The 23,154-nt window shown below is 43.9% G+C and overlaps 2 long non-coding RNA genes and 1 pseudogene across 3 annotated transcripts; 1 reads left to right on the plus strand and 2 right to left on the minus strand.

Annotated features, from left to right (window-relative positions):
- The first annotated feature begins 2,851 nt into the window (after positions 1 to 2,851).
- Positions 2,852 to 7,268, plus strand: LOC134443313 (uncharacterized). Its single transcript, XR_010033644.1, has 3 exons — positions 2,852 to 3,257; positions 3,793 to 3,849; positions 6,423 to 7,268. It is a non-coding gene; the product is annotated as an uncharacterized LOC134443313 (long non-coding RNA).
- A 468-nt stretch (positions 7,269 to 7,736) lies between these two features.
- On the minus strand, positions 7,737 to 9,625 carry LOC134443324 (uncharacterized). 2 transcript variants are annotated; one of them, XR_010033648.1, is made up of 4 exons: positions 9,256 to 9,625; positions 8,772 to 8,929; positions 8,189 to 8,245; positions 7,737 to 8,064 (listed from the first exon to the last, which is right to left on the minus strand). It is a non-coding gene; the product is annotated as an uncharacterized LOC134443324 (long non-coding RNA). The 2 variants fall into 2 exon arrangements; XR_010033647.1 differs by lacking the exon at positions 9,256 to 9,625 and having other exon boundaries at positions 8,772 to 9,169.
- Positions 9,626 to 17,874: 8,249 nt separating this feature from the next.
- LOC134443317 (uncharacterized) lies at positions 17,875 to 22,468 on the minus strand (annotated as a pseudogene).
- Positions 22,469 to 23,154: the final 686 nt, after the last annotated feature.

The raw sequence follows: 23,154 nt of genomic DNA on the forward strand, positions 1-23,154 counted from the left end.
CTATATATTTTAAGTGAAGTAAAAACAAAGAAACAAACAAAAGTAGAGCTTTATTCATTGGCCCAGTGGTGTGCACAGGCAGAGATGAACAAACAGAGAAGTGTCCCAATTTAGTTGTAGCCTATCATGTGGGCTGTTGCCAATCACTGGCATCTAGCAAATAGAGACCATTACACCATTACAAGTATAGTAAAATAATCCTATCTTTAAGGGTAGCCTAGCAGGAAACATTCTGTTTGTCCATAGGCCGAAGCTTAAGCCAACCTTAACATAACCAAAAACTAAATAATAATTAGGCCTAGGGCCTAGGCCCCTATAGGCCTACTAAAACCATAGGCCTAATCATGATTAAAAATAAACATGGTTTATAACTCCTTGCTGTCACAAATAAGTAGGCCTATACCAGACTGTGTGGCTATTGTAGCGATAGGCCTATAGCTGTTCTGTCAAGTAGATGAGCTATATTCAATTTCAGCCTATTCATTCTCAATATTAAGGACCCTTTTGTGTGATCTTTTGGAAATATTATGGCCAGTAATACATGTTTAGAGAGGTCAACATAAACCTCTGATGCTATAACATCCATGGACCTACTCCACAGTTTGTGATTTTTAACCTGGCAGTTTCTGAGGCCTGTTAGGGCCTATTCTAACATATTGGTAGGCTATATGCAAATTGGAGGACCAGCCATTCACTTCACCAGTTGGTAAGTGAAATAGTATGCTTCAAGTGCACAAATATGGCCTAGATATAGGTGATTTCACTCCAAAATTGGTGTAGTGAATGGCTGGAAGAAATAGGGGGTACAGGATTGCACTGATGATGGCACGGTACATGCCATGTGGATACCATTAATGATAAAATAAAAATATTCACCTGTTTTAAATGCAATAGAGTTATCAGTTTTAGTGTAATACATGCATATATTCATCCTACATTCATCCTAATGCCATTTTTTTTATGTACGTTGTGGCTTTTACCAGAAATCTATGGATTTTTGCCATACAAATCTTTAACGGCCATTTTCTCAAAATGAGGTTTTCCTCACACTCAAAGGCCTAAAACTCCACTTCTGTATGACTGACATACACCAAACTTTCCAGTCCTATTCCTGACTGTATATGGAAGATTCTGTCACAGGATTTTGTTGTTATATCATTCTAAGCCTGATTTATAGGACTTTTCCTCTTAAAATGAGGCGAAAAATCACATTTTCAGGGCTAATAGCAGTTTTTCAAGATTTTCTGGGAAACAAAATGAGATATCCATGAATCCCTGTGACAAAATCTTTTAAATAGCTGTAATAACACAATGAAAAAAGAATTTTGAGTCTAGCTCTTCCACATGTCAAGTTTTACACTTTCGAATATATATGCAAATTAGCGCATAATTAATTAAACATAGCCTAATTACCATATTTAAATATAAGATTTCAGAAAACTTCCAATACATTTTTTTCTCCTATATGTATGAGTAATCCACTGGAAAAGTTTCATGGTGATATCTGCAAGTTATTTTTTTTAGCCTATTCACCTTTAGTGTCTCGCCTTAACTTTCATGTTAAGATCAAATAGGCAATAGGCAGCCCAGTTTCAATGAGCAGCATAGTTGCAGTACCTTTTTTGACCATTTCCTGCACAGTGTCCCTTTAAGTCCGATTAAAGTGGGTGGTTTATTCCTCTTTTAAATCCGATTAAACACGTTCCTCTGTCATGTAACCTTTTATTCGGAATTACAATAAATCCAGTCGTTCCACGCATGCTCGTTGACCACACGATGGCGCCAAGAGCCCGTGCTCTTTGCCAGTGAGAAAAACATGGCGGCACTTCCTGTTGATTTTCACATGAAAGTCTTGCTTAATTTAAAGTCCCTAAGCGACTATAAATGTTGTGGCTTCCATATATTGATGTAAAAGTGCCCCACGAAGTAATGAAGCACAGCAAAGTTACTCCACATCAGTGTTAATTTCGTCAGCTTTTTTTGATTTAGTCGTAGTCTTAGTCACAATGACGAAAATCTATTTTAGTTTTAGTCACATTTAGTCATTGCTTTCACAATTTAGTCTTAGTCTTAGTCTAAATGACGAAAATCAATTTTAGTCTTAGTCAAATTTTAGTCAGTTTAGTCATTTTAGTCAACATTTCAAATTTTTGTCATTTTAGTCATTTTAGTCAACATTGGTGTACAATTAATAACCTAGGCAATCGCCAAAACCCAAATCAGCCCTGTGAAAGTAATTTCAACAGCATAGAGCTAAAGAGCATTAGACACACACACACACTTCCAGGTGCATCTCTCTCTCTCTCTATCTCACTCTCTCTCTCTCTCTCTCTCTATCTCTCTCTCTCTCTCTCTCTCTCTCTCTCTCTCTCTCACTCTCATTGGATCACGCACGATCTGATATCGCCAAGTAATTAACACTCCTGGACCGATGTGAAAACGTTCGTCCAGGATTAATGTTATAGCCAACCAATCAGGGGTCATTAGAGGTGGGATCATTAGAGGTGGTACGTCATCAACAGGGCGACTAGCATTTCCAAATATTCAAATATTCGGCTTATTCACCCAGAACGTTCTAAAGACGTTGAGGGGTACACTTCAGGGGTGGCAACGCACCAGCTGTCATGGCGCCTCAGTGTTGTGTGCCCAAATGTGCGTCCTCAAAGAGAAAAAATCCTACCGTGGACAGACTTTCCACCGTTTCCCCAAAGAGCAGGCACTTCGCCGTGAATGGATAAATCACGTCAAAAGGGATCCTGGTCCATAATTCAAGGTAAGATGCAAAATTATGTTCAATCATACGCATTAGCTAGCACAAATAAGCTAGCTCGCCAAACTTGTCATGACTCATGTAGCCTAATGAAGCGAATGCCTCGATGAAATAAAAAAAAATATGAATGTGTAATTACACAACGCTACATTCATATGATATTTCCAGATCGCTATTTCAAGATTATGCTTTTAATTGTATGGTAAGCGATCCGATGGCCACTGATTTTGTGCTACCAGAACCAGTAGCATAGGGCAGGCCTACTTGTGCTAAAATCAAGTTGTTTTGCTAACGAACTAAAATGCATACCCTGGTATTTATGGTTACAGATCAACGCTGAGACCAAGGTTTGCTCTGAGCACTTTGAGAAGCAGTGTTTTGTAAAGACCGCCCGTGGTATCACAGAGCTTATAAAGGATGCTGTGGTAACTTTGTTCGCCTGGACTTCAGAGAGGCCAAAGAGGAGAATCATCATTCGCAGACCGAGGTTACTTTGTTCAGTCAATATTCAACTGACATGTGTCTACCAACCCTCATAATAATAATAATAATAATAATAATAATAATAATAATAATAATAATAATAATAAAAATAATAATAGAGAATAGTTCACCATAGGAATAGCCTACATTTAAATTTAGACAAAAGACTGGAGAATGAATTTATGTGCTGGAGATATAACTTATTTGTTTGCATTGATCATGTCCTCCTGAGTCATGAGCCAAAGATTTCAAACTGTGATGTTATTACATTGCATTACATTTCACTTAGCTGACACTTTAATTTTATTCAAGCGACTTGGTTATTGTTTGTCAGGGTATTGGTTACAGTCCCTGGAGCAATGTGTCAATGAGCTGTGTTAGGTGCCTTTCTCAAGGATACTTCAGCCATGAAGATGTCAGTAGAGGTCAGGGGGATTCGAACCTGCAAATCCCAGATTTAAAGACCAACTCTCTAACCACTAGGCCACGGTTGCCCTGTGTATGTTGTGACTCTCCTGTCCTTTGTGTTTCTTTTTCAGTACGGATTCCATGGAGGTGGATGAAAACCAGCCTGATGTGAGAAGGGATGCCTTGAGGTAAGTTAATGAATTGTATTTAGTTGTGCCATAGTTTGTAATTCATTACTGCATTCAGTTTTATATCAGTTAGGAATTGACCGTTTGATTCACAACTAGTAGTGTTGTCTTGTTGTCCAGGACTGATACAGCATCACATTCATCCTGGACTGCTGTTACTTATCTTTAGCCCAGGACTGATACAGTGCCACATTCATCCTGGACTGCTGTTACTTATCTTTAGCCCAGGACTGATACAGCATCACATTCATCCTGGACTGTTGTTACTTATCTTTAGCCCAGGACTGATACAGCATCACATTCATCCTGGACTGTTGTTACTTATCTTTAGCCCAGGACTGATACAGCATCACATTCATCCTGGACTGCTGTTACTTATCTTTAGTCCTGGACTGATATAGCATCACATTCTTCCTGGAGTGTTGTTGCTTATCTTTAGTCCTGGACTGATACAGCATCACATTCATCCTGGACTAGTGCTGCATATCTGTTAAGCTGCATAGCTATTTTGCTAGCAACTACCAACGTGCCCAAGAGTTAGCTTTACAGGGCATTCCAATCTAGCTAGGATAGTAATCAAGAAGTTTGTTATATCAATTTTAAGTCCGTTTTGACCAAATACGTAGTTGCCTTTGGTGGGTAGAGTGGAGAAGTAGCAGACTGATGGCTGCCTTTTAGAGTAGTGTAGCCTGATAGCGCAATTAAAGCTTATTCATCAGCAGCTAATACTACCAGTTTAGCCATCTCAATTATGACAGAAAATCTGATTAGAGCAGCCTAGTGCAGACGTGCTACTTCCACACCTTTATTTGTGCTATCAAAGTTTAAATAGAGGGGCAGAAGCTTAGTTCATCACTTTTGTCCTGGACCATGTTTCATCATCAGTCTCACTTACCACTACTTGTTAATCCAAGGCCGATACAACATTCCTTAATTACCCTCTAAGATCGTTCAAGTTATACTCTACTCTACAGAACATTCATCCTGGACTGTTGTTAAAGGTCCACTGTGTGAAATTTTTAGTTGTTTATTTCCAGAATTCATGCCACCCATTCACTGATGTTACCTTTTTCATGAATACTTACCACCACCATCAAATTCTAAGTATTCATTATGACTGGGAAAATGGCACTTTTCATACATGAAAAAGGGGATCTTCTCCATGGTCCGACATTTTGAAATACCAGAAATAGCCATTTTTAGCTGCAAAAATGACTATACTTGGGCCATTTTAGCCTACCTCATTACTTAGTAAACTTTCATGAAAAGATCAAATTTGGCAATAGGTAATCCAGTTTCAATGAACAGCATAGTTGCAGTACCTGTTTTGACCACACAGTGGTCAAAAAATGCACAATACTTATCTGTTGTCCAGGACTGATACAGCATCACATTCATCCTGGACTGTTGTTACTTATCTTTAGCCCAGGACTGATACAGTGCCACATTCATCCTGGACTGCTGTTACTTATCTTTAGTCCAGGACTGATACAGCATCACATTCATCCTGGACTGCTGTTACTTATCTTTAGTCCAGGACTGATACAGTGCCACATTCATCCTGGACTGCTGTTACTTATCTTTAGTCCAGGACTGATACAGCATCACATTCATCCTGGAGTGTTGTTACCCATCTTCAGTCCTGGACTGATACAGTGCCACATTCATCCTGGACTGCTGTTACTTATCTTTAGTCCAGGACTGATACAGTGCCACATTCATCCTGGACTGCTGTTACTTATCTGTTGTCCAGGACTGATACAGTGCCACATTCATCCTGGAGTGTTGTTGCTTATCTTTAGTCCTGGACTGATACAGCATCACATTCATCCTGGACTAGTGCTGCATATCTGTTAAGTTGCATAGCTATTTTGCTAGCAACTACCAACGTGCCCAAGAGTTAGCTTTACAGGGCATTCCAATCTAGCTAGGATAGTAATCAAGAAGTTTGTTATATCAATTTTAAGTCCGTTTTGACCAAATACCCTTTGGTGGGTAGAGTGGAGAAGTAGCAGACTGATGGCTGCCTTTTAGAGTAGTGTAGCCTGATAGCGCAATTAAAGCTTATTCATCATCAGCTAATACTACCAGTTTAGCCATCTCAATTATGACAGAAAATCTGATTAGAGCAGCCTAGTGCAGACGTGCTACTTCCACACCTTATTTGTGTTTGTACTGAAGTCATAGTGACTTTGGTGTTAGTTAGTTACTCTAGTCATTACCAGTGTTGGGCAAGTTACTCAAAAACAGTAATGCATTACTGATCACATGTTACTGTCTTTTCAAAATAATCCTGTACACTACAATGTTAATATATTTAAAATGCATGGCATTACACTACAGTTGCATTACTTAAGTTACTTGCGCCAAGAGGACTGTAAGCCTCAATATGGATCTAACAAACATATCAGTATCAGGGTGGTACATTTCAGTATTCAAATAATTTAAATAATTAATACAATATGGTTCTAGCTGTGATTACATCACCTGACCTCTGCCACACAAAAAAATGTCATTGACCCATATGCTGTAAACAACATTTTTCTAATGTTTTGTTTTCTGATCTATTACAGGTGGAGCTTTCCCATGACCAAGAGATGAACGCTAAACTCAATAGTTTTTTTTTTCTCCTCCTTCCTGCCTGCACTGTAGAAAAAAGTCAGTCAGTAAACAAAACAAATGATTGGATTTCACAGATTTGTTTATTACAATTTCAGAGAGAAGTGTATGCATAATAAAATACATTATTATATAATAATATAACATTTAGTATAATAAGATGATCTATGATGCACACTTAAAGCATGAGAGATTTGTAGAAATAAACATCAATTCAATGTATGTTTCCTATTTCACTTGTGACAGAATTTTTCATAATTTCAGAATAATGGGCCTTGGACGTTTGTTAACATTGCACTCACTGCCCACATCTGGTTAACAGAGCCTACTAGTGTCATGGGTATGACGCCATCATATATGTGGAACTCTTTTATTCTCCTTATCGCACGTTCAACACGAATACGAAGTCTTGCGCTTGTTTGTGTTTCTGTGACTTCATCTGCATTGAAAGTGCCACTTGGGCCTAAAAAGGGTGGAGTCACAAGGGAGACATTTCATCTTGATAGCATTTCCTTAATCAGAAACCCTTTGTCTGCCATGACTAAATCGCCTTCTTCAAGCATTGCCAGGATGCCGGACAATTCTGTAATCTCCTTGTCGGATATGGAGCCTGTGTACAGGTCACTAACGAATGACACCTCACCAGACGGGGCAATACCAATCAGGCCTTTTGAAAGTTGGGTTGCCCTTGTAATGGGAATAGATTTCGGAGTTAAGTACCTTCGAACTAGGCATTTGCACATATATTTCTGTACAGTCTAGAATGACTCTGGTGTCTGGGTAAGTGTTTTGAAAACAAGTAGGCATCAGTCATCTACTGTGGCTTTTGAAGGTCAAATGGGGAGAGATCCTAAAATGTATAGATAGTTAGTCCAGGTGACACAGATTCTGCTCACAGTTGACTGTGACACACCAACGCGCACCGCAAGGTCCTGCTCAGCAAAACCCTGTCTGAGGCGAAAGAGAGAGAAAGAACTGGTCCATAGTTGCAAGTTTGGGGACATTAAATGCCTGTCTAGTGACCTGTATTTCTGTTTGTTTGAGCCTTTTAGCCTGACTCCATCTAACCATGCTCGTGGCTGTGGGCTGTAGAGCCATATACACAGCTTTAAAGGTGGCATAGTCCGGGAATCCAGTGTAAAATGACATCTGGCTATCATCACACTGGAATCTTGACACACTGAACACTTTATCTTTAAAAGGGACACTGTGCAGGAAATGGTCAAAAAAGGGTACTGCAACTATGCTGCACATTGAAACACATTTTTGCAGCTAAAAATGGCTATTTTTGGAAATTCAAAATGACGGACCATGGAGAAGATCCCCCTTTTAATGTATGAAAAGTGCAATTTTAGTCATAATGAATACTTAGAATTTGATGCTGGTGGTAAGTATTCATGAAAAAGTTAACATTAGTGAATGGGCAGCATGCATTCTGGAAATAAACAAATAAAAATCTCACACAGTGTCCCTTTAAGTTGTGCTATTAACTTGTCTTGCTCTATGATGTGCTTGCGTGCCGCCTCAAGTTGTCCCTCTGGTGTCAGCGGTGGAACAGCATAATCATGGTATGGCTGTGGAGGAGGTACATCTGTGCTGGAGGGACAACAAGACAACACTACTAGTTGTGAATCAAACGGTCAATTCCTAACTGATATAAAACTGAATGCAGTAATGAATTACAAACTATGGCACAACTAAATACAATTCATTAACTTACCTCAAGGCATCCCTTCTCACATCAGGCTGGTTTTCATCCACCTCCATGGAATCCGTACTGAAAAAGAAACACAAAGGACAGGAGAGTCACAACATACACAGGGCAACCGTGGCCTAGTGGTTAGAGAGTTGGTCTTTAAATCTGGGATTTGCAGGTTCGAATCCCCCTGACCTCTACTGACATCTTCATGGCTGAAGTATCCTTGAGAAAGGCACCTAACACAGCTCATTGACACATTGCTCCAGGGACTGTAACCAATACCCTGACAAACAATAACCAAGTCGCTTGAATAAAATTAAAGTGTCAGCTAAGTGAAATGTAATGCAATGTAATAACATCACAGTTTGAAATCTTTGGCTCATGACTCAGGAGGACATGATCAATGCAAACAAATAAGTTATATCTCCAGCACATAAATTAATTCTCCAGTCTTTTGTCTAAATTTAAATGTAGGCTATTCCTATGGTGAACTATTCTCTATTATTATTTTTATTATTATTATTATTATTATTATTATTATTATTATTATTATTATGAGGGTTGGTAGACACATGTCAGTTGAATATTGACTGAACAAAGTAACCTCGGTCTGCGAATGATGATTCTCCTCTTTGGCCTCTCTGAAGTCCAGGCGAACAAAGTTGCCACAGCATCCTTTATAAGCTCTGTGATACCACGGGCGGTCTTTACAAAACACTGCTTCTCAAAGTGCTCAGAGCAAACCTTGGTCTCAGCGTTGATCTGTAACCATAAATACCAGGGTATGCATTTTAGTTCGTTAGCAAAACAACTTGATTTTAGCACAAGTAGGCCTGCCCTATGCTACTGGTTCTGGTAGCACAAAATCAGTGGCCATCGGATCGCTTACCATACAATTAAAAGCATAATCTTGAAATAGCGATCTGGAAATATCATATGAATGTAGCGTTGTGTAATTACACATTCATATTTTTTTTTATTTCATCGAGGCATTCGCTTCATTAGGCTACATGAGTCATGACAAGTTTGGCGAGCTAGCTTATTTGTGCTAGCTAATGCGTATGATTGAACACAATTTCGCATCTTACCTTGAATTATGGACCAGGATCCCTTTTGACGTGATTTATCCATTCACGGCGAAGTGCCTGCTCTTTGGGGAAACGGTGGAAAGTCTGTCCACGGTAGGATTTTTTCTCTTTGAGGACGCACATTTGGGCACACAACACTGAGGCGCCATGACAGCTGGTGCGTTGCCGAATGCACCCCTGAAGTGTACCCCTCAACGTCTTTAGAACGTTCCGGGTGAATAAGGCGAATATTTGGAAATGCTAGTCGCCCTGTTGATGACGTACCACCTCTAATGATCCCACCTCTAATGACCCCTGATTGGTTGGCTATAACATTAATCCTGGACGAACGTTTTCACATCGGTCCAGGAGTGTTAATTACTTGGCGATATCAGATCGTGCATTGGATCACGTAGGCTACACGCTCTTCTTCACCTGACCGCGTGACTCATAGCCTGCAGATTGCAGGCAGTGGGAAGACCAGACATCCCAATGAAGTCCAAGAAGTCTCCCTGATATTTGATAGTGGCTCCCCGATGCCCGCGAGTCGGATAGGCCTAAAATATTCCTGATTTTATACTATGCAAGTTAGCAGATTTTTTAAAAAATTGGCAATGCGGGACATAGATAGATAATGACTCGTGCGTCATGCGTGGAATAGGATACTTCAAAATAGATTACGCACACTTCGTAGGACGCCCTGCAAAGTCCTGGGGAAAAGTTGGCAGCTGTTCTATGCAGACTGGACGACAGAAAGGACATTGACAAACAATGTTTGAACACTAATGCTGTTTTGTTTTTGTCGGGATGTCGAGGGTTGATAAGCATCCCCAAGTTTAAGCAATGCGTTTTTAGAATCTGGGATATAGGAGACGATATTGTAAGATGCATCAGATGGAAGGGATGTCGACTTCCTTGGGTCTTTTAACGTTGCCCTTGATGGGAACAAGTTTCATATCTCTGCACTTTAAACCCTTAGCGATCGTCCACACATTGATTCTTATCAAAACTGCAGTAGCCGTGCCGCTTAGGCTACTATAACAACTTTTCCCCTGTAGTGCGCTCATCCCTTAAACTTCTCCCGGTGTGTCTGATTTAAATAAATGCATAAATCCGATCTTCATGTTTTGCTTGCGAACTGCCTATTCTACCACTACCAAGACTCGAGAGGCAAATGAACGTTATTAACATTTATTGAACAATAGATATGGTACAAAAATGCATGAATCCGTTTGGCGAACAATTTACACTTCATATAAAATGCATGAATCTGTTTGGCGAAGGTTCCCGTCTTCGCGTTGAACTCCAGGGTAGGACGGCATATCAGCCAGCGGAGATGGAGGCGGGCGTAGCCTGCCCCCTAACAGACGGGAACCACTGGTGACGGTGGACGGAGGGGTGGTGGTGGCTTCAAAGTCGGCTTAACTGGAAAGCAGAGATCAGAATGAGTGACTGATTTTTAAACAAACGTGAATGCGATCCATTGGCTGAGAGGGAACGATGCCTGAGTGATGCGTAACGGGGAAATCCCCAATCTCGCGTTGTGATTGGTTGACGATCCTGGGCAATGATGACGCATGTATGATCTGTCAAAAGGGAGATTGGATGGTTAGCCTAGTAAGTTTGACAGCCGAGAAATTCGAGTCTCCCTGGTAGAATTTACGCAAGCTCCCATTTCTACCATGAAGACTCGAGAGGCAAATGAACGTTATTAACATTTATTGAACAATAGACATGATACAAAAATGCATGAATCCATTTGGCGAACAATTTACACTTGATACAAAATGCATGAATCTGTTTGGCGAAGGTTCCCGCCTTCGCGTTGAACTCCTGGGTAGGACGGCATATCCTCCAGCGGAGATGGAGGCGGGCGTAGCCTGCCCCAAAAATAGAGATTAGAAGTGAACTCACCTACAGCTTACAAGGAGACACCATCTGAAAGACATGAAAAGTTAGTTAGATGATTGATTGATAGACGGAAAATGAAGGACGATAGGTGATGATGATGATGATGATGATGATGATGATGATGATGATGATGATGATAATGATGACAATGATAGGTGATAGGTGATAGGTTGGAAGACGAATGATGATAGATTAAATGAGATTATAAATGATAGGGATGTTCTGAGGCTTAAGCTATGGGCGGCAGTCTAGCCGAGGCATGAAGCCTGTGATGATGGTGATGATGATAATGTCGGTATCTTTGGCTATGCAAGAAGACACAGCGCGGATGCGTTGAGAACAGAGACAGCACGGCGGTAGGTTATGCTTGAGAGATGCACCTTGGGCAGGAGAGCGCTGTGAACTTAGATTGTGACGGGAGTAGGTGGAGAGCCAGAACCGTGACCTTGGTCAGGAGAAGTGGAGGCTTAAGCTATGGGCGGCGGCCCGGCAGAGGCTGGAGCCCTGTGATGATGATGATGATGATGATGATGATGCTATGTTAAGGGGCGATGGTGCAGATGCTCTGAGAGCAGAGAGGCAGTAGAGCGTTATGATTTGATTGATAGATGCACCTTGGTCAGGAGAGCGCTGAAAACTTAGGTACAGTAGGTAGGGAGCCGGATTCGTGACCTAAGGGAGAGAGTAGAACATGGTGATGAATGAGTAAATGAATGAATGGATGAATGAATGAATGTAGGCTATAATATAATGTAATATGGTATGATAGTTGACATCACGGATAAACAACCACTGCAACTAGCCAGGCTGGTTCGATGTTACAAAATATGGAGATAACAGGCTTACGGACCACTATAAAATCAATCTGATAGATGAGAGAAGGATAGAATACAGACATGACCGGGTGACCGGAGCGATAGCCCCCCAAGAGATAGAGTGAATGCCGCCGGTGCAGCAAAATACCACCGTCACCAGAAATGAGAATAGAAAACATAAAGATACAGACCAGATATAGCATGCTTCAATTACGTGATGAGGAGTGAGGCAAATGCAGGAAGCGCATGCGCCAGACGACCAACGACCCAGCGCCTTGATCGCAGTAGGGGACAGACCCCGCTTAGTGGCCGTGGTGGCCACGCCGATTCTGAACGAGCGTGCTGTATACCTCTTGGGCGAGGAATGAGAAGAAGGAAACAGAGTTAACAGAACAGAAACAGCACACTGAGCAAGATGACAAAGCGAGGAATGAGCCGAATGCAACACGCACATGCGTCGGACAACCGGCAGCCCATTGCCTTGAAAGCCCGCACTATGCGGGCGTCTGCCCAGAGTGATGAGAGAGACAGCTTGAGACAAAGCATGAGTAGCTAACATTAAAGACAAGCACCTCGGCCAGGATAAGCAGGAAGGTCAGGTTAAAACAGAGGAGAATCGGCAGACAACTGGTAATCACGACCTAAGAGAGGGAGATAGCAGAGCTTGTAGCTGAAACAAACAATGAATAAAACACCAAGAAAACATCTCGACCAAGGAAATAATAACCCCATGTCAATTATGATAAACACCTACGCGGTGTGGCGCGGTGAATGCTTGTGCAAAGCAGGCATTGACACAGGCAGTGGGGCGGATGCCCTGGTTGGTTGAGAGAGACAACTTGCGGTAACTGCATGATTAGACTAGCAATAAAAAAGGGGGGCACCTTAATCAGGAGAATGCAGAAAGTGCGAGCTTACGACAGAGGAGAGTTGGAGAGCCGGTTATCGAGACCTGAGAGGGACAGAGCAGAAAGCTGAAACATCACTGAATAACGGCACCGGAACAAAAATGGCATATCAAAATAGACATAAACTCCTACTCGCTACCAGTGGGTAGCTGTGATAAGTTTGTCATGCAGGATGGATGAGGATACCGATACAAGCAGGTGACTGGCGCTAAAGTTGGGGCGACAGCCCAGTGCGATGCTGAGGCGATGGCCCATTGTGATGCCGAGTTGTGATTTTGAGCCGTGGTGTTGAGGTGAGACAGCCCAGGGCAATGCTGAGGTGCGCCGTTAAAGCACGAGCCCTGAGGCGCCGGCCCAGGGTGATGTTGAGTCGCCGGCCCAGGGTGATGTTGAGTCGCCGGCCCAGGGTGATGCAGAGTCGCCGGCCCAGGGTGATGCGGAGTCGCCGGCCCAGGGTGATGCGGAGTCGCCGGCCCAGGGTGATGCGGAGTCGCCGGCCCAGGGTGATGCGGAGTCGCCGGCCCAGGGTGACGTCGGGGCCGATGCCCAGTCCGTCGTCGGGGCCAGAGCCCAGTCCTTCGTCGGGGCCAGAGCCCAGTCCTTCGTCGGGGCCAGAGCCCAGTCCTTCGTCGGGGCCAGAGCCTAGTCCTTCGTCGGGGCCAGAGCCCACTCCATCGTCGGGGCCGATGCCCAGTCCATCGTCGGGGCCGATGCCCAGTCCGACGTTGGGGCCGATGCCCAGTGCATTACGTAGCGTATGCCCTACGTGGAGCAGCAGATGCACGTGTATGTGAAAGTGTACGGGAAAGCAGCAGAGACCACCATCACCAGATATGAGAAAACAAACACAATCCGACACACAGTCCGAGCGACCTGACGATTCCAATGAAGCCTAAGGGCACGAGTGGTGTACAGAGTGAGAGGGTTAGCCCATGGACGGCTATCAATGGGGTGTGATCAGAACCCTGACAGGACTCCATGGGCCGAGTTTCATGTATAATTTAATTATGATTATTAACTGTCATCATCGATTTACATTTCCACGGATATCACTCATTTATTTACTTATATTTGGACGGTGTACATGTAGCCCATTGTGATCAAAATAACTCGAAATAGACAAGGCATTGCGACAGGCTACTATGTCCCTTGATGCTCGGCGACCGGGCGCGGGCCGAAAGCCCCGCGTGAGCTTTAAAAGGTACACTGTGCAGGAAATGGTCAAAAAAGGGACTGCAAATACGCTGCTCATTGAAACTGAGCTGCCTATTGCCAAATTTGGTCTCACATGAAAGTTTACCATGTAATAAACAATTTTCTAGTACGGTCCAAGTAAAGTTTTTTTTTTTTTTTTAGCTAAAAAAATAAATAAATAAATAAATAAAAAATGCTATTTTGGGAAATTCAAAAATGGCGGGCCATGGAGAAGATCCCCCCTTTCATGTAAGAAAAGTGCAATTTTCCAGTCATAAGAAATACTTAGAATTTGATGGTGGGGGCAAGTATTCATGAAAAAAGTAACATTAGTGAAGTTGCAGCATGAATTCTGGAAATAAACAACTAAAATCACAGTGTCCCTTTAACTAAATCCAGCCCTGAATGGCTTGAAGCGGGAGTGAGGAAGCAAGGTACACTTCTATCAATACAAACTGCAGGCAGTGCGATGACATGAGGTGATGATTGGCAAGCGCGCATAGCTTAATGTGCGAGCCAGCAGTCTAGGCCTACGAACCGAAGCCATAACTCTAAAAAGTCAACGAGACCGCCACTCCTGCGCCACATGGGCCAGTCCATGCAAACGAAAACGTAAAATAGCTTGTGTTGTGGGCATAGGCTACTGAGCGGAACATTGAAAATAGGCGAGTGCAAACTGATGAACGCACGACCGGAATCCACATGAATGAAAAACTGTAGGCGGTGCTACGGCCCGTAGGCTGAGGTCCTTGCAACATCGCTCCGGAACATAGGAAGTACGTTTGTAACAATACGTTTGACGATTACGAGTACATGGCTCTGCAATGTCCTCCGTCCGGTGTCGCGACAGGCAGCATGAAACACAGAAGGTTAACGTCGGGTTATGCGTGCGGGCGAGGGCGAGCCCATTTAAATCTGAAGGCCTACCCCCAGTGACGTTCCAAAAAAGCCACACCAACCGGTTCATGAAATGCTCTATAATGTTGGCAAGCGAATCACCAGTCCATCCGCAGCAGAGAGGCCGACGACGACCAAGTAGGCTAAATGGTGACTCGCAGTACCCATAACGCCTCCGTAAAAACCAATGTGCTGAGCAGATATGCCGGGCTAAGTGAGCGAGGCGCAACGAGAGAGCACCGCGGGCCCAGTTACTTCGATTCCGCCCTTCCCCAGCGAATGATCCAAAAGTCACTCCAATCAGTTCATGGAATTATCCCAAATGACAGCAAACGAAACGTAGGCCATCAGTCAACCAGCGCCAGACGAGACTGATATCCGAGACATTGCAACAAGCCGAGTATGAGGCATGAGAGGCGACTTGCCTGGACAACTCCCCTGCAAAAATAGTCATTCGCTGAGATAAACGTTCCTTGGTCCGCAGGATAAGTGAAGGGAAAGCCGCCAGGTTACTCACGAATTACACCAGTTCGGGGAAATCCATCCACAGGCAGGCTAGTTCAAAAGCAAATCCACGAGCGTAGGGGAAATCAGGGAGCGGCGTGCCAAGCAAATTGATTGAAGCCTTGCGAGGAAAATATTAGGCTATAAGAAAGCACCGATTGCGTGCCACGCGTTTGAGCGGTTGGAAATTCCATCCCAGCAGCGGTAAGGTGAGGATAACCAGGTAGAAAATAAACAGAATGTTTGATAACGAAAACGCCGGACAGCCACTTCAAAGTCGGCTTAACTGGAAAGCAGAGATCAGAATGAGTGACTGATTTTTAAACAAACGTGAATGCGATCCATTGGCTGAGAGGGAACGATGCCTGAGTGATGCGTAACGGGGAAATCCCCAATCTCGCGTTGTGATTGGTTGACGATCCTGGGCAATGATGACGCATGTATGATCTGTCAAAAGGGAGATTGGATGGTTAGCCTAGTAAGTTTGACAGCCGAGAAATTCGAGTCTCCCTGGTAGAATTTACGCAAGCTCCCATTTCATACGGTTAAACAACCAATGTAGCAAACATTACAAAAGAACAGACAACGGACGTCGGGGTAGGCGTAAGTGGAAAGGAAGACAGTGGAAGCGCGAGGAGGTTTAAAATGACAGGTGAAAACCCAGAGATAGGCCCAACACCGGAATCCTAGTCTCGTGCTCTGCTCCTTAAGCTCCGGACTGTAGAAAACATTTCATTTTGCATCCTAATTTACCAAGTTTCCGTATTATGATGGGATCTCAGTCGTAGACCTCCCTAGTCCCAGGATAATTGTGTGATTGCACTCAATTAATATAAACTGTTCTTATTATGAATATTCCAACAATATCGGTTAAGTCTGAGTCCAGCTGTCAAGGGTTTTATATCCATTTACTTGTAGAACTGATTTGCATGCGGCCGACTAGTTTCTTTATGCATGTCCATCCCATATGAGAGACGTCTAGAATAAATCAGAGGTTAAAGTTGCTGGAAGGTACCATACTTATGAGATCCTAAGCCCCATACACTTTACCCCTATTCGACTGCAATAGGAGGCGAGAGGTGTATGTCGAGAGCTACACCCAAAAAGATCTGATCACCCCGCTTAAGTTCCAGTTTACGATAACATATTTTTATTCTAAGTAGACACCATTGACACTCGGGCTGACCCGAAGTATAGCGTCCCACTCCACATGGAGAAATGTCCTTGGAGCTGCTACGTTTCGACAGTACAATAACCTTATGAAGGAATAAACGGGATCTACAACAAAATATAGATCAATGAAAGTTTTATTACAAGACAAATCTAATTCTACGACAAAGTACAATGTTGAAAAAGTCAATGCTACCTAATTAAGAGGAAATGGTTACATGGACACTAGGTCCACGGGAGCCCTTTAGCGGGGTTTAAACTCAAAGATTTGATCATTACACCAAAGTTTAATACCTAGGTACCTCGTGGGACGACCCCAGCCAGGGACCAATGACGTGCCGGAATTTACCTGGGCTGGGCTTAGCACAGTGGCGCGGGGTTGGGTTGTAACCAACACCTTATCCAAATCCTATGATTCTAAATCTTTAATAAATTCACTAATTGCAGTTTCAAAACCAAGACCTGTTCACCACCCGAAGTATTTCCATCAGATTGATACTAAACACATGCATAGAATTTCAAACACATCATAGTAAGCATTTAAACCACGCATATTAGATCTGGCGGGAATTTCAGTCTCTGCGTGGGCACGGGAGGTGCGCGCATGCAGGGACAAATGGCCGCTGGCCGAGATGCGCTGGGAACGCACACCGGGGGGTGCGCGCTTTTCACGCCGGGAGGTGCGCAATGCATACAGGTGACCGGAGGTTTTGGGGCGGTCCCCCCGAAGGGGGCCCTCTGTCACACAGTGCTTTTGAGATCCAGATGTTAGATATGCAATGTTTATCTTTGAAGTCAACAGAAAACTCAGAGCAGTAAAACAAAGGCGAAAGGTTGTAAACAAAGGCGTTGAAATAAGGAAAAGAAACGCAAACAAATGTTAATACCATGCCCGTGAGCCACCGGCGCTGTGAATTCAGTGCCCCTTTGTCAGGGCCCATATGGGGGGATCTTACAGTGGCCCCTCGGAACACGAAGGTAAAAGTCCAGTGTCTTTCGTGGCCGGTAGGAATGCCCCCACCGGCTGTCACTGACGAAGAACGGGCGTGAGGTATTTGCTGGCCGTCAGTGCTGCTTCAGACTCCCTTTTCTAGGAGCGGATGAGGTGTTTGAAGTAGCAGCACTGGACCAGCGTGAAGAGGAGGATGAGGTCGCTGGCGAGTACACAGCCCCTGAAGATCCACTCCCACCGTGAGTACGCCGCCTCTGCGGCATGAGTGGTGGGACTGGTGAGGAGCTCTTCAGTCCTGTGTGTTGGACACCTGGACGGAGCTGAAGTATCCATGGAGTGACCTAAAGGTTATTAACTTGGAATCAGGAGTATTACAAGTACAGAGGACATATTTGGTCATGGCAACAATTCGAGTGGTGAACAATGTCTCAGTTGTACCTATAGTCATATACCCTGTAAGGTGGTCCCACGTTAATACCTGAATACATCAGAGTGGTCAATAGCTCAGAATACTGTACATTTTTCATTTTGTCAGATTCAAACCACCTATGTAAATCCAAGATCACTATAAGATCTTGCAGCTCACGCTTAGGCACTCTGTGCCGCGCACATCTAAAACTTGTTGGGGGGCAGCAGTAAACAAATCTTGTGCAAATGTCTATGTCTATAGGCTGCGTCACGCTCGAGCTTGTAGGTTTGGTTGAATAATGCTAGACTAGTGGTCAGTAGCGCCTGCGCCTCTGACCGCACAGCCTTAATGATTCGTTTATTGGAGTTAGTGAGGTGCTGGAATCCAGTGGCCACATGGCTTGCCAGCTAACTTGTGTACTGCGACTGTCCGCTGATTCTGTACGAGTTCACTGCCGAATTGACTGTACCAAAGAGGCCAGATATTTGTGAGAGTAAATCTCTTTTGCTGCGCATAGAATTTACTTGAGCCGCGAGTCCAAATCCATAGTCAGTAATCGGGTCTTCGATGCGTGACTGCAGCCATGTGTATGTGTCTCCATTCGTGTCATGGTGTGTAGTGTATGCAGTCAGTATGTTGGAGATGTATGAAATGTGTGCCATAACTAAATTGACATTGTGCCACAAGGTTTTGTTCATGCTACCCTTAATCAGTTGTGTGTGGGTGTGGATGAAGTGTGGGACATTGTGCTGGTCATGTATAACACAGGTAGTCAATTAAAACATTTCTTGGTTCACATGTGCAATCAGAGGTGTGGTGTACAAATTGTTACTATGGAGTCAATTGACACCACAGTACACTTCTTTCGTCGGTTCTCATCTGTGAGGGGAAAAGACAGGTTAAGCAATGTCGTTGTAGACTATATGTGTGAGGTTATGTACAAGGTCCTACGTGCGGTAGCACTTTTCCGGATCCTTTTCATCATGTTTTATGTGATAGAGTATGTGCATAACACCAATGTTAGCGGGTGGGCAGTTTTAAACTGATACCACATGATGCCATTTTGTAATTCTTTAGTGGGCTATGGAGTGCAGCCTACGGTGAGTTTAAAGGGAGGATGGGTGGAGCCTTCATTACAACGTTTGTGTGTGGCAATTTTGACCCGGAGCTACTCCGGAGGGCCAGGCTATATCTTGTTTAGTATGTAATGAAATGAGATCAGTGTGTACTGGCCCCTTGAAGGATTTCCAAACCCATCTCCAACATCCGTAGTTATGGGTGAGCTGCACCCCTTGGTCAGGCCTAACGTGTGTCGGCCCGACAGTCTTCTTTTTGTCCGGCGTCCATGGAATGGCCGCAGCTTCTGTAACAGAAACATAATATGATTATTCATCAGATGAGCACCTAAACCTTTTGCATTGCACTTAAGTGAAAACATCGCAGTTTCCCCTGGTCACGGCCAGACAACTGTTGTTCACAGCTTTATGGGCCGTGCCAGTGTGGGACAAGGTATTTTCTCTCACAAACACGCGCATCATTGTTCATATCTCCCGCAACAAATTAATTTTCAGCAGTAGGATTAAGTGTGTGTCACTTCTCACATTAGATTGCTGTTGCCTTAGCTTAGCCTGTGCATACAGTGCTTTGGGCAATTTGTCAGCGCTGTGGGCTGAGGTGGCCACCGTCAGTGGTCTCAAGTCATTTGGAGAGATGCAGGTCAATGGAGAGTCTTATGACTCGCCCTGTCATTACTTCAAATGGGCGGAAGCCCGTGGCATTAGTGTTTGTGCTGCGTGATGTGTTTCGAGAACCTTTGGCGAATGTAACACAAAAATGTTTTTCCATGACTTATTCTGTGAAATGTCCCATGATCCGATTCACTTTGAATCGATACCCCATGTGCTGGAACAATTTGTCTAACCAATACTCGCACTATGCGAGGTATTGTTTCGTATTGGAATGGCTTCGACACATTTCAATAATTAATTGACTATCACAAGACAGTTCCGGATCAGGAACTGCGTATTAAATTTGGCGCGGCTGGAGTTGCTTTGGTTCCTAGCGGCGGACCAGGCAATCGCCGCCCCAGCTCATGACGTCAGAGGCCCTTAGGCCACCAGAAAAGGCGTTAAATGAGTTGGATCGTAGCTGCGGAGGAAATATTCCTCTCCACCAGATTTAGTTGCAGGTAAATAACACTAATAGCAAAGCCTTTGCGGTTTCACACATAAACAGCTCTAGCCTCAAAACAGCTGTCCGGTGCACACAACCAACGAGCAAGCACAACATTTGTCTACTGCTCTAGTAAGTCTATGCAGAGAAAGACAGCCTTTGTATGCGAGCCTAAATGGTTCCAACCTGCAAACAGCCTGTCTATGGCTTTATAAGCACACACAACAGCTAAAACATATTATTTAACCCTCAACCTTCTGTACGGTGCAAGTCATCTACAAAAGTTTCTGGCATTGCTTCAAATTAGGGGGTCGAGAGACGGCAGAGACTATGCTCAATGTGGGAGGCTCAGTGTATGTGACTTCCATGTGTTTTACGCGACGAGTGCAAACGTGCTATAAAAGTATCCAAAAGTTGGACTATCAAATGCATGAGAGGGAATCCGAATTTAATCCCTATGTCGCTTACGACGTGGGTTCTCTCTCATCTCTCATGCCTGTTTATCTCGCCAGCTGATCTTGCCAGGGCAAGTGGCGCGTGCGCGTTCTCGCGAGGGACTCGTTGCCATGGAAATCTACTATACATCCGGGTTATCACAACAGCTGAGCCGACTACGGCTGCAGCATGCGTTTGTTATCTCGAATTCGTTCAGGATTTTACTACCATTACTGCATAACCATTCCATGTTGTAGGCGCTGCATAGCACAAACTGTGTATGGACTCTGGTGGGATTTCGGGAGACCATCCTGGAGTAGCGTTTGCGCTTACAACGTTAGCATGGTCACCGGAAAACTCGCCTCCAAAACACTGTTATGGCTAGCTCTACAATGGAATGCTTATGGAGTTGGTAGTGGGGCTAGCTACGGAAGCTAACTTTGTGGACCGTGTGTTTGGACTCTGTTTACGAGTCCAGGGACCATTGCATTTACTTTGAGAGGGTGCTTAAGGCTTTCACTGACCTCTCCGGTTAGTGCCAAATACGATTTGTAGAAATAAAGCGGTGGGAACACCACCCTTTGTTCACATTGAGCCACGTTACTGCCGTCACTTTAACCATCCCAAGACCATGGGGTAACTGTCTTGGAAGTGATGCCTCCTAGCTCAGGCGGCAAAAGACATTTTTCAAATAATCCATGGCCGAAGCCATGAATTGTACATCAACTCTGTCGTATCCCTGATGTTTCCCCACTACTTTCTCAACCCTTATCAGCGTTCTACGGTGCTGATCTACACGAGTATGTCGACTCGAAAACAACAAAAGGATGTCATATATGTGTAGTGTGCTAGATTTGTCCCTTATCTTGAGTTGTGGAAAAATGAAAAGTTTTTCTTACCAAATCCAGGCGTAGATAAGAAGCAGTCCAAACCTCATGCTTTATCTGACTCCATATTTTACGCATCCAGGGAATCACGACGCCGGTCACCACTGAAAACCCAGAGATAGGCCCAACACCGGAATCCTAGTCTCGTGCTCTGCTCCTTAAGCTCCGGACTGTAGAAAACATTTCATTTTGCATCCTAATTTACCAAGTTTCCGTATTATGATGGGATCTCAGTCGTAGACCTCCCTAGTCCCAGGATAATTGTGTGATTGCACTCAATTAATATAAACTGTTCTTATTATGAATATTCCAACAATATCGGTTAAGTCTGAGTCCAGCTGTCAAGGGTTTTATATCCATTTACTTGTAGAACTGATTTGCATGCGGCCGACTAGTTTCTTTATGCATGTCCATCCCATATGAGAGACGTCTAGAATAAATCAGAGGTTAAAGTTGCTGGAAGGTACCATACTTATGAGATCCTAAGCCCCATACACTTTACCCCTATTCGACTGCAATAGGAGGCGAGAGGTGTATGTCGAGAGCTACACCCAAAAAGATCTGATCACCCCGCTTAAGTTCCAGTTTACGATAACATATTTTTATTCTAAGTAGACACCATTGACACTCGGGCTGACCCGAAGTATAGCGTCCCACTCCACATGGAGAAATGTCCTTGGAGCTGCTACGTTTCGACAGTACAATAACCTTATGAAGGAATAAACGGGATCTACAACAAAATATAGATCAATGAAAGTTTTATTACAAGACAAATCTAATTCTACGACAAAGTACAATGTTGAAAAAGTCAATGCTACCTAATTAAGAGGAAATGGTTACATGGACACTAGGTCCACGGGAGCCCTTTAGCGGGGTTTAAACTCAAAGATTTGATCATTACACCAAAGTTTAATACCTAGGTATCTCGTGGGACGACCCCAGCCAGGGACCAATGACGTGCCGGAATTTACCTGGGCTGGGCTTAGCACAGTGGCGCGAGGTTGGGTTGTAACCAACACCTTATCCAAATCCTATGATTCTAAATCTTTAATAAATTCACTAATTGCAGTTTCAAAACCAAGACCTGTTCACCACCCGAAGTATTTCCATCAGATTGATACTAAACACATGCATAGAATTTCAAACACATCATAGTAAGCATTTAAACCACGCATATTAGATCTGGCGGGAATTTCAGTCTCTGCGTGGGCACGGGAGGTGCGCGCATGCAGGGACAAATGGCCGCTGGCCGAGATGCGCTGGGAACGCACACCGGGGGGTGCGCGCTTTTCACGCCGGGAGGTGCGCAATGCATACAGGTGACCGGAGGTTTTGGGGCGGTCCCCCCGAAGGGGGCCCTCTGTCACACAGTGCTTTTGAGATCCAGATGTTAGATATGCAATGTTTATCTTTGAAGTCAACAGAAAACTCAGAGCAGTAAAACAAAGGCGAAAGGTTGTAAACAAAGGCGTTGAAATAAGGAAAAGAAACGCAAACAAATGTTAATACCATGCCCGTGAGCCACCGGCGCTGTGAATTCAGTGCCCCTTTGTCAGGGCCCATATGGGGGGATCTTACAACAGCATCAGAGGAAGGTTGGTGTGACGGTACCACTATCAAGACAGCACAAACACACACGTCTTCGTTATGGACAAAAGGAGGATTG

The sequence above is a fragment of the Engraulis encrasicolus genome, unplaced genomic scaffold (assembly GCF_034702125.1).
Source record: "Engraulis encrasicolus isolate BLACKSEA-1 unplaced genomic scaffold, IST_EnEncr_1.0 scaffold_30_np1212, whole genome shotgun sequence".
Taxonomy (NCBI): Eukaryota; Metazoa; Chordata; class Actinopteri; order Clupeiformes; family Engraulidae; genus Engraulis; species Engraulis encrasicolus.